The sequence below is a fragment of the Rattus norvegicus genome, chromosome X (genome assembly GCF_021556685.1).
Source record: "Rattus norvegicus strain SHRSP/BbbUtx chromosome X, alternate assembly SHRSP_T2T, whole genome shotgun sequence".
NCBI lineage: Eukaryota > Metazoa > Chordata > Mammalia > Rodentia > Muridae > Rattus > Rattus norvegicus.
This window is the reverse complement of record NC_141554.1, coordinates 108,295,604-108,313,144: the sequence shown is the minus strand read 5'-3', so window position 1 is coordinate 108,313,144 and position 17,541 is coordinate 108,295,604. Positions and strand designations below refer to the sequence as shown.

The following is a 17,541-nucleotide window of genomic DNA, read 5'->3' as shown; positions in this document are numbered from 1 at the left end:
ATTACTGCACATCTGTACATTTAAATAAGTGTCTGTATGTTGGGGCGTGTGTGTTTGCACATGTGTGGGAAGAGTCTGTGAGATGAAGAGAGATGAGGCAAGCACACAGCCTCCATTTGACTGCATGTAGACAGGCTTCGCCATCCCTGTACCTCGTATGCTTCCACTGTCTCTTCCTTGTGCACGCCTTCTTATTACTCTGTCTCCTACGGTAACATGAGAGAAATCTGTGGACGCGCCATCCACACCAGCTCCAGACAATAACAAGGGTCACGTGGAATCAGTCCTGACAGCATGTTACCAGAGCAATTGGGACATGATAGGTAAGTCAGTTCCTTCTCTCTTCCCTTCCTTCTGTGGAGCTGTGGTGCCATGGGATGAAGCATCTTGGGATATCAGACACATTACTGTTCCGTATTTCCTATGTGAGACAGTGACTTTATCACACAGATAAAGGATGGATGTGCTGTAAAGGATCAATGTGAATCAACTTATATAGGGATTTGTGGCAGGATGTGTGGCACACACAAACACACACACAAACACTTGATAGAGGATGTTTGTGTATATATCTTCTATAAACACTGACTGTGTAGATTGTGGTCACTTCCATGGAGCAAATTAATTACATGGAAACGTGGCTTACTCCTAGGAGCTCTGTGTGTGCATGCATGTGTGCGTTCATATTTAGACTCATAAAAGCTTCTGTCGTTCCCTCATGTCTATTCTTTATATTCAGCTCAGATCAGGATTGGGTTCCAATCTCAGATTCCCAGCCTGTGTTCTCCCCCTCCATCTGGCCAGACACGCACAGATGCAGTTCTCATTACAGCCACGGGGTGGAAGCAAATCTATATTCTTAAATATTCGTGACAAGTCTGATGTTTTACAGAGTAGCAAATATCCCCCAGTGAATGGACTTCTCCTGCCTTTGTGAGTTTCACAGGTGTCCTAGTAAAGTTCCCTTTATGAATGACTGCAAAGCTAGTGCTCAACAACTCATTTCACCTCTGCTTAGTGTAAATGTGCAGGTCAAAATGTATATACAGGGTTGATTTGTATAGAATATAGTATTCATGCTTGGATTTTGTTCTGTCGCTTTTAGTTGCTTTTTGAAACATTCCAACCCCTCTCCAGAAGGCTAAGGTAGGGCTACCCTTATCCCTCCCTGTCAGACAGCATCATTCTCTGTCCATCATTTGCATTGTGCTGTATTATGCTCCCCTGTGGCTCTGCAGAGAAATCGTGTGTGTGTGTGTGTGTGTGTGTGTGTGTGTGTGTGTGTGTGTGTGTGAACTGTTTTACAATTATTCTTTCACGGCAAAACTAGAAGCATTCTGTTCAGGACAGTTTATACTTTGGTTTTATGTGTGTTCACCTGTGTGTGCATGTGCACATAGCCTTCTGAGAGTGTGTGTGTGTCTGCTTGTGATTGTGTGTAAGTGTGTGTGTGTGTGAGTACGTGTGTTTGTGTGTGTAATGCACCTGCATATTAATGGGGGGGAGAGAGAAAATGTGTGGGCACACATGTGCCAAACTGCACAAATGAATTTTTGTAAATGTTTATTTGCACTGTGTGAGCCTGTGCATGTTTTCATGTGTGTGTGCGTGAGTGTGTGTGTGTGTATGTGTGTGTATTTGTGTGTGTGTTCATTGCATGTAGATGTTGACATTCAGGTGAAGGCGACAAGTATTCATTAGGAGACTTAATCTATTACTTTCTGATTTACTCATTTGAGGAAACATCTCTCACAAACCTGAAAAATGACTGGAAGACAAATGGTCCCACCCAGTCACCATCTCCAAAACATCTGCTTATAATTGCATGTGTCTCTATAGCCAGCATTTTGATTTGAAAGACGTTGTGGAACGGATAGTCCTAGAGTACAGGAACTGTTTAGGAAACTAGTTAGGTGCAGCCTTTCATGATCGTGAGCAAAGTGATGCTCATGTCAGGAACGTATATTTGGTATAGTATATGCCTCAGACACTGTCAATAGGGCCACACAATGGCCATTTTCTCAAGACCGTCCAGGTGTTATCAGTGTGCCCATTTAAACAATGGATTCATTTAGTTATCAAGTAATTATATGATAAAAGGGAGTTCCATATATCTCAGTAGATGCAGAAGCAAGGATCTACTTGTGTGCATCTATGTGATACTATATTTATATATGTTTTCATAGGTGATATATATATATATATATATATGAAATGTGTTCATCATATGCATTGCATTGAAAGATGAAATCACACTCCTATATATTATTTTGAGATAGGGTCTTACTCTGTAGCCCTAAGTGCTCTAGAACTCATTATGCAGACTGACCTCAAACTTGCAACAGTTCAGTCTCTCTCTCCCAAGTCCTGGGATTGTGAGTTTCCTCAATCACACTTATCTTGAAATCACACTTGTAGGCAATGCCCTACTTCACTATTGTACCAAGTATGTGATTCTCAATTTCACGATTATTATTTAACACGATTTTAGAACTTTAGTATGTGTGCATTTGTATGCATTATTTTATGTGCAGTCCTCATTTTTACCACCTCATATCTCTGTATTAGGAACTAAGACTTTTCCTAGTAAAGACACTATGTTTACTAAGAAGGTAATACTTGAGACAGCAACACGGCTCAGGCAGCAGTCATCCTTATGTCAAAGGCCTGGGTGTAATAACTAAAACCACAAGAGGGAAGTAGAGCTCTGACTCCCTCAAGTTGTCGTCTTTGTCCTCTGACCTCTAGCAATGTGCTCTGGCATATGCACACTCTGCCCATCTATAAATAGATAGATGACTAAATGAATAAATAAATGAATAGATGGATCAATCAATCAATCAGTAAATGCAGTAACTACTCTAAGAGTTAATATTTGGATGGGAATGAAAGTTGGCGGTAGAGACACCACTTGGCAGACATTTGGAAGGTCTGGGGTCTGATATCTCCCACACAAAAAGAAGTCAATTAAAAAGCAACTGCAAATGATGAGTGTTGCACTATATACTACTTCAAAACAAATGGCCAATAAAGTAGATTTCCTGTGTCTGGGGGAAATTTCTCAGTGTCAGAGCGTAGGTTTTGCATGGGTTAGACCCTAGTTCATTCTCAAGACCCCAAAATTAGTACAGTGATATTCACAGCCCAGTAGAAGATTTTCTGTAACTATGGGTATGAATTATGAACTTACAAACACAGGGAGAGATCTGAACCCAAATGCCAATATATATGGATCATATTATAATGTATGTGGGGTACCTGGTACGATGGTGCCTGGCACGGCATCTGATGGCCTACAATATATCCCCAGGACCCACATGACCTAAGCAGAGGAACACTCCTGCAAGTTGTCCTCTGGCATTGACATGTTAAGCAAACATATACATATATGTAAAGAATATAAATAGATATAACTTATTAGAAACAAGACAATCTTATTATCTATTGAAATAGAATATAACATTAATCCTTTACAAGACATAGACCTTATTTAAAGGCATACAAATAATATCTTGAACACTTTAATACAAGCACACGTACCTAAGTATAAGTAGAAATCAGGGGAGAGTTGTGACATTAATGTTACAGGGAAAACTAAAATTAAAGTGCAATAAAAGTGTTTGAGCAAAGAGTAATGCAGGTCTGAATTCACTAGGAAAATGTTAGCCATTCATGCCTACGTTCGAGTCATGCAACAGAGCATCAAATACAAGAAAGATAAGAAAAAGATATGAGAAGTGATTAAAGATGGTGGATGAAATTAACATGCTTTTCTGAATGCAAAAGCAAGTGTGGGGAAATAATTAATTCAACAATGAAAAGACCAGCATAATGTAACCTCAAGGGCAATCCCATAGGAAGACATAGAGAACTCCATTGTGATACAAGGTAACAATTTCAATATGGACATGGAACATGTGTGATGACTGACTGACTCCATGGGAGGCTAGTAGATCTTGGACACCAATGAGAATACAAATTAAGATTGTGGAGAATGTGAACATTGACGAAAACAGGCAGTTTATAGTCTGAGGCTAGAGTATTCCTACTATTGTTTTGAGACAAAGTCTCCTGTGCGGTCCTGACAGGCCTGGTTGAATTCCTAGAGATGCAAGTGTTTCTGCCTCCCATCCGCTGAGGTCTTAATGGCCTGTGCCGCCATGCCTGGCATAATTGAGCTATTTGTGCTCACATGCACTGTATTAATACTTCTTCTGTTGCAGTGATAAAATGGTGCAATGGACACAAACTAATAGGGACGCAATTGTCTTACACTCTGTTTGGGAGGAATAGACATTTTAAAGTAGGGAGGACAAGGAAGGAGGCCGGTGTGTGAGCAAGAGCAGGAACACGGCTGAGCACATTTGCATCCACACTCAAGAAGCACAGAGAACACCAGTGCATTGAGGCTATAAATGCCAACGCTCACCCAAGTGATGTACTTGCTCCAGCTAGGTACTCCCTGCTAAACGTTCCTCCCCTCCAACAGAGCACCACCAAGCCACTATGGTTATGGTTTCCATGACTTCAGCATTGAGATATAGATGCACTCTGTTTTCCCATGCAAATCCTACAACTTCTTAGAAGAAATTGGAAAGCAAATTAGCACGCTGATTAACCATTCTTATAGAAATAAAAAGGGCCAAAATTATATAATGAAGGAAATGTAGAAACAATGGTACTTGATGTGAAAACAGATTATGAACCTACAGTAGTGAGAGAGTGTGATGCATTGTCAAGATAAACAAGTACCTAGCCATGCTGGGATAAGCCCCAAATCCCAGCATTGGGAATCAGATGGAGGAGAGTCAGGACTTCAATGTCTTCGTTGGTTATATAGTGAGGTCCTGCAAGTGTGGAGTAAATGACACCAACCATCTCAAAGAAGCAAAAGACACAAATATCAAAGGAGCACACCGAGTCCAGACACATTCTCACAAATACATGGGCGGCTGATTTCTTTAATGGTAGCCCCTAGCCTTGAGCCTCAAGTGCACCTCCCCTTATCTTTCCATGTCTCAGCAGTCCAGGAGACCCTGACCACCTTGTCTCTGCCTGCCAGGCAGACTTTATCCCTCTTTTGTTCCCTCTGCTTCAGAGAGGTGGCAAATGGCTCCAGACACTGTATAGACCAGACTGCTACACATGTACGCTCGTCTCGTCGCAGTGTCCTAAGTTTGGGGGTTAAGACCTCTGCCGTGGTGCCTGGTTCCTCAGACAGCAGATGCTCAGGAAACATAATGGAAAGTACAATCAGCACATCTGAGAGTAGGACTTACTGGAGTGTCATCGTGGTTTGGCTGGTAAAGGATTTGTTGCTCTGGAGAAAGGAGAGAATCATCTCCCAAGGATTGTTCTCTGATATCCACACATGGCTGGTTTGCTAATGTCCTTAGTGTCCTATGTTACTGTAACTGATAACTCTAGCTCTTTCTTTCATACTTAAATTACACTTATTGATGAATGTATGTGGCCAGTAAAGAACAAAGTTTCCCATTATGTTTCCCCGGAACTTTCTCAAACAAAGCCCCTTGAAATGGCAGAAGGAATCGCTGCTCGCCTTCTGAGAATTGGTTTTGAAAATGAAGTGTTCCTGACGTGCTCTAGATTTAAATGTTTGTTTCCTGCCTAATGGCTCCATTAGGAAAGTTGTGGAAACTTAAACAGAACTGTAGGAGAAAGTAGTTCCCTTCGGATTCTTCTGAGGGAATATATTATCCTACAGGACTCTGAGATTCCTGTAGGCATGTGAGAACGCCTCTCCTCTGACAGACGTTCCCGCTCATATGTTATACTGTAGTTGTGTGTGTGTGTGTGTGTGTGTGTGTGTACATACATATATACATACATAGATACTCGGGTCAGGAATAGTTGCATCTGTCTTCCCTCCCTCAGAGAAATTCAAGTGCTCACCTCTGGGAACACATAAGCTTGGCTACAGAGAATGCTCTCATCACTACATCACCTAAGTAGACATTTTAAAGGAGTCCACAAAGACGTTGGTTTCCATGGCAACCACAACGCTCCAGTTCTCTGTTCAGTAACTAGGAACCTTCCGCCCAATCCTCCCTTCTTTTCTCTCCAAGCAGAACTCATTGACCCTTGCTATCTGTCACCTGAGAAAGCCACCCACTAGGGAAACTGCCACCAGCTTGAAAGCAGAGCTTCACTCAAGCTCAGAACAAAACAATCCTGGAGGCACATCCACGCTGTACTCACCAGACTATTAAAATCTCAGGGAAATAACTGGATTATTGATGACCATTGTCCTTGTGGTCCTAGATGAACGCTTTAACCAGTAATTACCTATGCATATATGCTCTCCCAGCAAAAAATTAAAGCCTGGAGGATATCTTGTGAAGAAACAAAACCAGAACACAAAAAGGACCCCTGAGACGCTGGGAGTCGAACCAAGGTCCACTGGAACAGAAGGCAGTCACTCTACCGCTGAGCTACATCATCAACGGTAACAGTCCTTCCATCACAGTCCATATAAACCTAGGAGACTGAAGCAACATGGCTACAGCTACAGGGAGCTGCAACACTTTCACAACATGCCGGCATCTGCATCTCTTCACTGCCTGCAATTAATAATTTCAAATCAAGTGCTGCTATGGGATTTCTTTTATGAAAAAAGAAAATATACTCAACAAAAACAAAGTAATAGTATTAAGAACAAGAAATCTTTTTTTTAAAACAAATTAGAAAAACGTTTATAAAAAAATGACAACAGGTACAAAAAGGTTAGGCCAATGCAAGGAACGCTCTCCGGCTTCAGACCTGCTCACTTCAAACTTACCAATTACCTTAAAAATCCACCCCCGCACTCCATCCCCCACTGACACGAAGAAATGAGTTTTGGGCCTTTCCCTGTTTCTGGTTACTCCCCATAGTTATATAATACCTTAGTCATGGTTTTGTGAAGTCTTTATTTTTCTGGACTCAGGGTATACTGGCTCGCTTAAGGGTCTCTTGCCTTTTTTTGCTCTGACTGCCTCCCTCTGTGTGATCCTTTGTGGTCCATACTGGGTGTAAGTCACAGGACCTTTTAAGTTCTACACAAATGTTCTAAAACTGAGCTACATTTCCAGCCTCCCTGTGTAACTTTTACACCAGAGAGAACAGGATTCCCCATCCCGGTCACCGACATAGTTTATGACTCTTTTATGTACCTTATCTATGTCTCATTTTATATGTTTCATTTTATGAAAAAGGTAATGTTCATTCCCTCCAGTGTGAAATGGTTCCTCAGTGAGAATGTATGTGTTCTACACACAGCCCGTTATCGGTGTATAAAATTGTATGCAAGCATTTTATTTGACCTAACACTAGGTGTTAGAGTTCGTAACTTTTAACATCTACACCTGATCGGATAAGTAGAGATATTAATATGAGTATTCCTATCAACACAAATATTTATGTAATGTTTTGATATCTAGGCTTGCTTCAAATTTAACTCAGATTTACAGTACAGCTGAACAGTACCTGTGTTTTATTTTCTGTATAAAATAAAACTCAAACTTTTAAAAATAAAAGAAATCATAAGTTCTTCAAAACATGGCAGACCCACAATAAATTGTCAGTATCATGTCAAATTAATAATAATGAGGGACTGCAGGGTATGTCCGGTCTGGCATAGGTTGGGAAGATGGCATTGAGAATTTGCGTAGAGTGAGGCTGCGGCTGTGGTCATGAATGAGTGCCTCCAGTGGGCTTCGGTTACTGACATGTCTGAGACTCAGTCTCTGGGGCTCCCTGACAAGGGTTGAAGTAATTTCTTCAGCAAACAAATGTGAGTTTGGAAAAGAACCGAGGAAGGATGAACCTTGAAGATCAAACACAGGGTCAAGGGGGGAAACATAGAAGAAAGTGTCTTGATCCTGTCCCTGAAACAGACTTTTCTCCTACCCAGTATCCTCCCTTATTTCTCTCAAAGCACAACTCATTCTTCGTTGACATCATTTACCCGAGAACGCACACCCACTAGGAAACTGCCAGCCGCATGAAGGCAGAAGCTGTGAGGAAACATAATCCCAGAGCGATGACCACGCTGTGCTCCCAAGACTAAGAGGTCTCCATGGGAACGTCTTCAAGGTTAGAGTGGAATATTGTTGTCACGGTTATAGATGAGCACTTTGATCATACGCCCCAGACTACGGAGGTCTTTACCGACATGTCTTCTAGATCCTTGAAGAAACTGATCCTGAAGAGAAAAAAACAAAAAGCTTGGAGAGGCCGGGAATCGAACCCGGGACAACATACGTGCAAGGTATGCGCTCTACCACTGAGCTACAACTCAAAGCCTCACTCCAGAACTCTTTCCAGCCTATATGAACTGACAGAGACTCAAGCTACTTTTTATAGTGCCTGAAGATATTTATATCACATATTTGCATATCATTATCGACAATTTTTATGTCATCACTTCTATGGGAAAAGAATCGATTTCCAATGCAAACAAAACAGGAACAAGAACCACAACAAATTTTGTGCACTCCAAAACATGGCAGACCTACATCACTTGAGACCATTGTGCTAAATTCATTAGAATGTGCTTCTGAAGGATTAGGATCATCAGGCAATATTGAAGCAGGGATTGGGTAGATGGCATTCTGAGGTTGGGTACAGCGAGTCTACGGTTGCCTTTAGTCTTCTGGGCCTCCCTTCTATGGAGCCTACCAGGAACTCTCTCAGATCCAGGCTCTGCGCCTGCCCAAATCCGGGTATAAATTTTATCTTAGGCAACATTCTACATTTACAAATGTTCTGAGGAAGGAAGAACCTTGAAGATCAAACGTAGGGTCAAGTGAAGAAGCATACAAGAGAAGTACCTTGATCCAGCCTCTGAAGGAAACAGTTTTTTTTGTTTTGTTTTGTTTTGTTTTTGTTTTTTTTTTTTATCATTAGGTTTTGCTTATATCAACTCAACAGAAGGCTTTAATTCCACTATAGAGGTCACAGGCTGTGCATTTGAATCAGCTATATTTAGCTATTTGAATCACCGAAATCCAGGGTACAGAGTAATGTTGATGACATAAAAGTTAATGGGTGGACAGCATACGCCCACAAAAGAAAGTAGACATCAGAAAGGAGATCCACAAGTGGTGTAATAGCCTAGGTGGTGGCCAGAAGCGGGTGACAGGCATCCTAATCACCACATCTCTCTCATTCTGCTTATGGACACCCTGCATTCCCTGCATCTGACCATGCACATATTCTGTACACACAACCCAGCCTCAGAAGTCCTTTGGTCTCCAATATTTCTGTCCGCAATTTCTCCTTATTCCTCACGGCAAAAATATGTCTGTTTTGTGCAGCTTCTCATCCAGCATCGAGAAAATTTTGGGTCAATAATAGGTTGTACCGATGTTCATGTCTTCATGTGTCATTTTGAATTTTGTCAGTTATGTGTGTAAAGTTGCCACATTAAAATAAGGACCTTCCCTTGGTGCTTCGGGATCAATCATGGCAATTCTGGCTGCAATCTGCACCACGATTCCAGACCGGAGGCCCCTTCTCATCTTCCTCCGCGTTTTTGCTTTAATAGCAGGCAATGCCTTAAAAGTAATCATTTTCTTGGAACCAGCAGTGATGTTCCAGGGCTGGATAATTTTTTATAGGTTATCTTTCTTTATTTACATTTCAAATTTTCCCCTTGCGGGGTTTTCTGTCCTTAACCACCCTATACCCTCCCTCGTCCCCCTTCCTCTCCCCTTCCCCATAAGGGTGTTTCCCTCCCATCCAGCCAGCTTACGACTCCTCCGATGTTCACCTGCACTGGGGGTCCAACCTTCGCAAGACCAAGGGCTTGCCCTTCCACTGGTGACCCAACAAGTCTATTCTCTGCTACATATGCATTTGGAGCCTTGGGTCAGTCTGTGTATAGTCTTTGGGTAGTGGTTTAGTCCCTGGTAGCTCTGGTTGGTTGGCATTGTTGTTCTTATGGGGTTGCAAGTCCCTTCAGCGCTTTCAGTCCTTTCTCTAATTCCTCCCATGGGGATCCCTCTTCTCAGTTCAATGGTTTGCTGCTAGCATTCACCTCTGTATTTGACATGTTCTGGTTGTGTCTCTCAAGAGACATCTCTCTCCAGTTCCTGTCGGCCTGCACTTCTTTGGTTCATCCATCTTAACTAGTTTTGGTGACTGTATATATATGGGCCACATGTGGGACAGGGTGTGAATGGCCATTTCTTCGATCTCTGCTATAAACTTTGCCTCCACCTCCCCTCCTATGAATATTTTTGTTCCCCCTTTTAAGAAGGAGTGAATCAACCGCACTTTGGTCATCCTTCTTCTTGAGCTTCATGTGGTGGGTGGATTGTATTTTGGGTAATTTGAGCTTTTGGGCTAAAATCCACTTATCATCGACTTCATACCTTGTGTGCTTTTCTGTGATTGGATTACCTCACTCAGGATTATACTTTCTACTTCCAACATTTGCCTATATATTTCATGAAGTCATTGTTTTTGATAGCTGAGTAGTACTCCATTGTGTAGATGTAACACATTTTCTGTATCCATTCCTCTGTTGAAGGGCATCTGGGTTCTTTCCAGCTCCTGGCTTTTATAAATACGTCTGCTATGAACATAGTGGAGCATGTGTCTTTGTTGTATGTTGGAGCATCTTTTGGGTATATGCCCCGGAGATTTATAGCTGGGCCCTCAAGTACTTTAATGTCCAATTTTCTGAGGAACCTCCAGACTGATTTCCAGAGTGGTTGAACCAGTTTGCAATCCCACCAACAATGGAGGAATTTTCTTTTTTCTCTACATTCTTGCCAGCATCTGCTGTTACCTGAGTTTTTGATCTTAGCTATTCTGACTGATGTGAGGTGGATCTCAGGGTTATTTTGATTTGCAATTCCCTGATGACTAAGGATTTTAAACATTTCTTTAGGTGCTTCTCAGCCATTTGATATTCGTAAACTGAGAATTCTTTGTTTAGCTGTCTACCCCACTTTTTTAACATGAAAATTATTTCTTTATTTTTTGTCTGCTATATATATTTTTTTTATTAACTTGAGTATTTCTTTTTTCTTCTTCTTCTTTTTTCTTTTTTTCGGAGCTGGGGACCGAACCCAGGGCCTTGCGCTTGCTAGGCAAGCGCTCTACCACTGAGCAAAATCCCCAACCCCAACTTGAGTATTTCTTATACACATTTCGAGTGTTATTCCCTTTCCCGGTTTCCGGGCAAACATCCCCCTAATCCCTCCCCCCTTCCTTATGGGTTTTCCCTCCCCATCCTCCCCCCACTGCCACCCTCACCCCAACAGTCTAGTTCACTGGGGGTTCAGTCTTAGCAGGACCCAGGGCTTCCCCTTCCACTGGTGCTCTTACTAGGATATTCATTGCTACCTATGAGGTCAGGGTCCTGGGTCAGTCCATGTATAGTCTTTAGGCAGTGGCTTAGTCCCTGGATCTCTGGTTGCTTGGAATTGTTGTACATATGGGGTCACGAGCCCCTTCAAGCTCTTCCAGTCCCCCCCCGACTCCTTCATTGGGGGTCCTATTCTCAGTTCAGTGGTTTGGTGCTGGCATTCGCCTCTGTATTTGCTGTATTCTGGTTGTGTCTCTCAGGAGCGATCTACATCCGGCTTCTGTCGGCCTGCACTTCTTTGCTTCTATCTTGTCTTATTGGATGGCTGTATATGTGTAGGCCACATGTGGAGCAGGCTCTGAATGGGTGTTCCTTCTGTGTCTGTTTTAATCTTTGCCTGTCTATTCCCTGCCAAGGGTATTCTTGTTCCCCCTTTTAAAGAAGGAGTGAAGCATTCACATTTTGATCATCCGTCTTGAGTTTCATTTTTTTCTAGGCATCCAGGGTAATTCAAGCAGTTGGGCTAATAGCCACTTATCAATGAGTGCATACCATGCGTGTTTTTCTGTGATTGGGTTACCTCACTCAGGATGATATTTTCCAGTTCCAACCATTTGCCTATGAATTTCATAAAGTCATTGTTTTTGATAGCTGATTAATATTCCATTGTGTAGATGTACCACATTTTCTGTATCCATTCCTCTGTTGAAGGACATCTGGGTTCTTTCCAGCTTCTGGCTATTATAAATAAGGCTGCGATGAACATAGTGGAGCACGTGTCTTTTTTATATGTTGGGGCATCTTTTGGGTATATGCCCAAGAGAGGTATAGCGGGATCCTCAGGCAGTTCAATGTCCAATTTTCTGAGGAACCTCCAGACTGATTTCCAGAATGGTTTTTACCAGTCTGCAATCCCACCAACAATGGAGGAGTGTTCCTCTTTCCCGCACCCTCGCCAGCATCTGCTGTCACCTGAGTTTTTGGTCTTAGCCATTCTCACTGGTGTGAGGTGAAATATCAGTGTTGTTTTGATTTGCATTTCCCTTATGACTAAAGATGTTGAATATTTCTTTAGGTGTTTCTCATACATTCGGCATTCCTCAGCTGTGAATTCTCTGTTTAGCTCTGAACCCCATTTTTTTATTATTAACTTGAGTATTTCTTATATACATTTCGTCCGCGGAGAGGATCCAGAACTGCAGTGTCTAGGGTAAGCTCTGAGAGATATGTTTGGTCTTGACCTCTTTCACTTCTCTCCCCCATTAGAAGATGTGGTGGAGGCTTTTGTTATCGTTTTAGCAGCCTTCATTCTTTCTCTTTTGGTTTTTGATTTTGCGGCTGCTGCTAGGCACCATCAGAGGTCGTGCCTAGAAGATGAGAAATGCCCCCCAACAGTAATAGCAGGACAGCGAGTGCTAGGGGAGTGTCAAGACAGCATGTCAAAAACAGAGCGGGATAAAAGATTAAAGAGCTCAAAGAGAAAAGAAAAGGTACAAGTAAGAAAACAGACCCTCCCAAAGACTTTAGATCTGAGGGAGCGAGAGATAGGGGAAAGAACAACCCGGGAGAGAAACAGAGAAAGGAGAAGAAAGCTCTGAAAAGGAGAAGCCTTTATCCGGTAAAGGAGTTAGAGGCTTTAGAGCTTGATAGTTCAGAAACAGACGAGCTTAGCTTCTCTGAAGAAGAGGATTTAGAAGATGAGACAGCTTGCTATGAAGAAGAAAGATATGGGCCTAGGTGGAGAGCCACTGTGAAGAGACCGAAAGTTATGGATCCTTTGTGGTCAAGGCTCATAATTTTGTTTAAACTTCACAGAGTCATACTGATCAGATTTGTTAGAGGTAGACCGCCTGAAAAACTTATTCAGGAGAATCAAACAAAAATATTCACTTCCATACCATTTGTGAATGTCAGTCATGCTGCTTAGATACCCCATAATATATCTCAGTATCTTACAGGAATTTGGCTTCAACACGTTGATGGACTAGTCCAGGAACTGAGACAATCCATCGTCCATATCAACTCCACTCGAGTGTATGGTCACCGTGGAAGTGGTGGGAAAGGGGAAATCCTACCTCTCTGCTGACTCCTATTCGAATGTGGGTCCCTTTAGTGGAACACCATCTAGTTTTTCCCCTTTGTCTATTGTCTGTCCTTGGTGCACCAAGCTGTCCATGTCTGTCAGTTTATGTCTGTGGTTTTTGTTTCTTGTTGCTTAAATGTTTTATGTTTCATGTTCAAAAGAGAAAATGGTAAAAACTTTATCTGCCAGTCGTTCACACCTTGATTTGGTTTTAACTCGTTTCAAAAAAGGAACAAATGAATAAAAAACAGTTTCAGTCAGTCCTTGGAGCCCTGTACCTGTAGCCAGGTGTCTAGGTCAGCTGGAGAAGCTGCCCAGGGGTGAGCGTCTACATGAGCTGATTATTAGACTCAACAGGTGACAAGGTGCTTCTCTTAAAATCATAGCTAAAAAGGTAAAAATGGTGCTTGGTCCAAATATTAAAGATATGTGTAGCCACTTCAATTTGTTTCTGATTGGTTTTAAATGTATAAATATGCTCTACATGCCTTGGTTATGGACTATTGGCTTTTAAGTTATTGGATATGGTTAAAAAGGTATAATATTGGTAATAGAAAGTTGACATAAAGCTGGTAATTTGGATGAAGTCATTCTAGATAACATGTGACATGGGCCAACCTAGGGAAACAGGTCTAAATTGAGATAATATTTTTATGGAATTCTTATTCTAGAAACCAGGCTTCTAAAAGAATTTAGGACAATGTCTCTTTGTTGAGGTATTGGAGACTGCACCATCGTGCGTTCATATGTAGGAACTGGCAGTCAAACTTTGTAGCATGAAGGATAGACTTGTTGTTTTGGAGACTAGATTTTGGAGACTAGGTTGTTGGAGGTTGAGTTTTGCTTTCCAAAGTTGTGGTTTGCCCTGAAGTTACTGTATTTTGATGCTAATTCCACTGCCCCAAGAACAACTGCCTAGTCACATACTCAGAACTCAGGTGACTTTCCAAAGTTGTGGTTGTGCTCTGGTGGTACAAGGAGAGCTTAAGGATTGTGATTAAAGATTGCCAGTGTTACATTGACTAACTCAAACTTATTTGTAATTGAGAAAAATCAAACAGGTAGAGATTGTTACAGGATTTACGAAGGATTGATGAGGTTTTAGAACTTGTGAGAGCAGTACAGCCAGTTTGCTTACTCCAACTGCCATTTCAAGATAGATTTAGAGGATTGTTTTTATGCAATTTATTTACATCCTGGCGATTGTGAGTTTTCATTTTGTGAGCTTGCTTATAATTTTAGAGAGTCCATGAAGTGATATCATTAAAAATTTTTTACAAAAGAATGGCTAACAGCCTTATATTATGTAATTTTGTTGCTTCTTCAATGTAAGAAGTTAGAACTTAAATCTTTCAGTGTATATGGAAATTTTTACTACAAACTTTTGCTCTCAAAATGAGCTTTAATATTTGGGGAGTAGCTGTTACACTACTCCAGAAAAGAATATTTAAAACTAATTTTAAGCTTCTAAGGATATGTTAGTTGGCTAAGTACCTCACCTTACCAGAGGTCTTAACTTTGTTATCCTCATTGGAGATAAAGCTTCAGTTGTGTTAATACAGAATTGTAGGCTAGAGTCATGAAAGTATTTTAAAAAGAAACCTGGTAAAACATATCTTATTCCAAACAACAGTTAAATTGGTTATTACAAAATACTGATATTTGGTCTATCACTTATACAAATTTTTCAGGCAAAGTTGATAATTTTACTCTTACATGCTGTTGTATTTACTGTAAATTTGTACATACAACCCATAGGAAATGAGCTTAGTGTACTTTTTGGTGGTTCATCTAATTAAAAGGCTACATGTATGATTGGATCACTTGCTTATTCTCTTGAGTTTGTGCTGCTGCAGCACAGATTATTAAATTCCGTGCTTTAGTCACTGTTTTTAAATCAAGCTTTCAATTTACATACTGATAGCCAATGTATAGCTTGTGGTTTACAATTGGTGTCAATTACTTAATGCTTTACTAGAGGCAAGTTTTCTACATGAAATCAGTGAGTGATGATTTCAGTGTGAATTGCCTGACAACTCACTGTCCTTTCAGTGCTCTGGCTCAGACAACTAAACAAAACCATAGACCCAGCTCTTTGAAAATGGTAATGGAGTTGATATGAAAAGAGGAAGACTCCATTTGCTTACTTTCAATTCCCAGCCTCACCCTGCTACCTCAGGGATTTCTAGTACAACTGAATCTGGACAATATTTACAGGATTTGGCATTTCTAATTAATGCTTATGTTTAGGTAAATAAAGTTTGTGAGGAGCTAGAGAGAGGGCTTAGTGGTTAAGAACACTAAATACTGTTACTTTATAGGACATTAAGAACTCAAACTGGATTGCCTAGACTCCTTAACAAGGGAGGACAATGATACCAGACAGACTATAGGCCTTACATAGGAACAATTAGTCAAAAAAATCTCATTCTTTCTAATATTTTGATAATTAAAAAGGGGGAGTTATCCCTGTATGCTAAATAATGCTCCTTTTATTTCAATTTTAAAATTTGGATGCCAAGGAACTCTGAGTGTTTATGGCACCCTACAACTAGACATACTTCTGCCTAGGTGAAATAGAAAGATTCACATATTGGCATGATCCTGTTCAGATATTTTATATGGGGAAGAGGGAATCTTTGTGTTTTTTTCTACAGGATGCTACAAGAGTATGCCAGCTGCCAGAGGTGGCTGGTGAGACTTGCTGATCCTGGTTGCATGAAGATTCAGCTCTCGTGGTTCGGGTCCCTAGAGTCATTCCTCTGCCCTGAGAGGAAGATGGAAGATCCCCCCTCATCTTTTGTCATCACAGAGATTTTGGCGTTGCTACAGTCAGTGTTACCGCTGCGTGTGTCTCGTCCCACTGTGGCCTACGCTTAGACCCTCTGTGCACTGCTGCTTTCCAGAGAAGACTGGACTCCAGCTGTTACTCCTGTCCCCCTCATTCCCCTGGCGACTCTTGCTGCCTTGATTGGTGTTGTTAGTTTGCAGTCTGTAGCTTCACAGGAATGCCACTTGTGTGAAGCTGCTGTGGACTGGGGAACTCTGCCCTGGTTGTGCAGATCTCAGACATGGTTCCCTTGCCTGCTGGTTGTTCCAGAGAAGAATGGCTGATCCTAAACTGTCCTGGGGAAGAACTCGTTATTTTCACTGCTATTGTAGCAGCCATTACCGCTGCAGCCATTGTGTCTGCAGTGTCTGGAGTTACCCTACCCCCATTCTATTGTTAGGCAAGCACAGTGGGTGAAATTTCTGGAGTAGTTGCTACCAATTGGGAATTCTAAATTTTGTTATAGGAGCGGCTTGACTATGGCCCTTGGTGGTAGCAGCTGAGGAGAACCAGATGAGGTGCCCACTACTTATCGGGAGTGGCTCTGTTTGGTGCAGCCCTATGCTGTGGATTAGTGTTCATGCTATGGTTGGTTTGCAAACTCAGATCTCAACAGAAAAATGACAATGTCGTTGTCACTCAGGCACTTGTGGCCATTGAACAAGGGGCCTCCCCTAGAATTGGTTAATTAGTCGGCATCTGAGTTCTCTGCTCTTGCACCCCATGGAATTGTGGATCCATTACTCTGGGATGAGAGAGACTCAATGATTCTTGGATCAGCCCTTCTACATCGCTGAGGTTTCCTCATTGGACGCGATACGGTGATCATGATTTCCCCACTAACTCATTTTCTGGCTGGCCTCTTTTGTAGAGTTCGCCCTAGGTCGTTTAGCAGTTACTGTCACACAGCACTGCGGTATCCAGAGACGGGCAACTTTCCTCATGCACAGACCAATCTAAGACACGGGGCCCAGTGGCGATAGGGTTGCCCTACGACGGATAAGGCTGTGACATGGAGGAACGACCTAAGACAGGAGCCACAGCGGACGGACGTAACTGCAGGGACCTAGACCAGCCTCATACTAGTAAAACAATAAGGGGGAGATGTGGAGAGCCGCAATAACATTCGCCTCCACAAGATGGCGCTGGCTTCCACTGCGCCCCACGTGGAAAGCTGGGATAGCATTTGCCATTACAAGATGACGCTGGCTTCCTCCTCGCCAGCCTGACTTCCTTTCAGGAAGTTAACTGTGTGCGCATGTGCAAGAGTGTCTTCGTGCCAGGTCTTTGCCCACTCTGGGGCGAGCCTAT

At 42.0% G+C, this 17,541-nt stretch overlaps 1 non-coding gene and 1 pseudogene across 1 annotated transcript; one reads left to right on the top strand and one right to left on the bottom strand.

Moving 5' to 3' along the window:
- The first annotated feature begins 294 nt into the window (after window positions 1–294).
- LOC134478870 (presenilin-associated rhomboid-like protein, mitochondrial) lies at window positions 295–16,280 on the top strand (annotated as a pseudogene).
- On the bottom strand, window positions 8,228–8,296 carry LOC134484236 (transfer RNA alanine (anticodon UGC)). Its single transcript has one exon. It is a non-coding gene; the product is annotated as a tRNA-Ala (tRNA).
- Window positions 16,281–17,541: the final 1,261 nt, after the last annotated feature.